The sequence below is a fragment of the Oncorhynchus clarkii genome, chromosome 13 (assembly GCF_045791955.1).
Source record: "Oncorhynchus clarkii lewisi isolate Uvic-CL-2024 chromosome 13, UVic_Ocla_1.0, whole genome shotgun sequence".
NCBI classification, from domain to species: Eukaryota; Metazoa; Chordata; class Actinopteri; order Salmoniformes; family Salmonidae; genus Oncorhynchus; species Oncorhynchus clarkii.
The window spans coordinates 66,887,051-66,887,732 of record NC_092159.1 but is presented as its reverse complement, the minus strand read 5'-3'; the positions used below and the strand labels follow the sequence as shown (position 1 = coordinate 66,887,732).

Here is a 682-nt window from a genome sequence, read left to right as displayed (position 1 = left end):
AACGACTGGGTGTCCCCAAGAGAGGATGGATACACACTGCCCTACATAGTGCACTACTTTTCACCAGAGCCCTATGGGTTTGCCTGGTCAGAGGTAGTGGTATAAGTAAAGAATTGGGTGCTATTTGGGACACATGTCCAGGTGAAGGGTCACACATCCAGGTGAAGGGTCACACATCCAGGTGAAGGGTCACACAGCCAGGTGAAGGGTCACACAGCCAGGTGAAGGGTCACACAGCCAGGTGAAGGGTCACACAGCCAGGTGAAGGGTCACACAGCCAGGTGAAGGGTCACACAGCCAGGTGAAGGGTCACACAGCCAGGTGAAGGGTCACACATCCAGGTGAAGGGTCACAGAGCCAGGTGAAGGGTCACACAGCCAGGTGAAGGGTGGTTGACATTCAGGTGAAGGGTCACATATCCAGGTGAAGGGTCACACGTTCAGGTGAAGGGTCACACATTCAGGTGAAGGGTCACACATTCAGGTGAAGGGTCACACATCCAGGTGAAGGGTCACACAGCCAGGTGAAGGGTGGTTGACATTCAGGTGAAGGGTCACACATCCAGGTGAAGGGTCACACAGCCAGGTGAAGGGTGGTTGACATTCAGGTGAAGGGTCACACATCCAGGTGAAGGGTCACACAGCCAGGTGAAGGGTGGTTGACATTCAGGTGAAGGGTCACA

The 682-nt window shown here is 54.4% G+C and overlaps 1 protein-coding gene across 1 annotated transcript in view; it reads right to left on the bottom strand.

Annotated features, from left to right (window-relative positions):
• Positions 1-525: 525 nt before the first annotated feature.
• Positions 526-682, bottom strand: part of LOC139424125 (UPF0764 protein C16orf89 homolog) — a 4,278-nt gene continuing 4,121 nt past the window's right edge. The window contains exon 7 of the mRNA XM_071175823.1: positions 526-682. This exon is cut by the window's right edge and continues 149 nt beyond it. The gene's annotated coding sequence lies outside the window, so the exon portion shown is untranslated.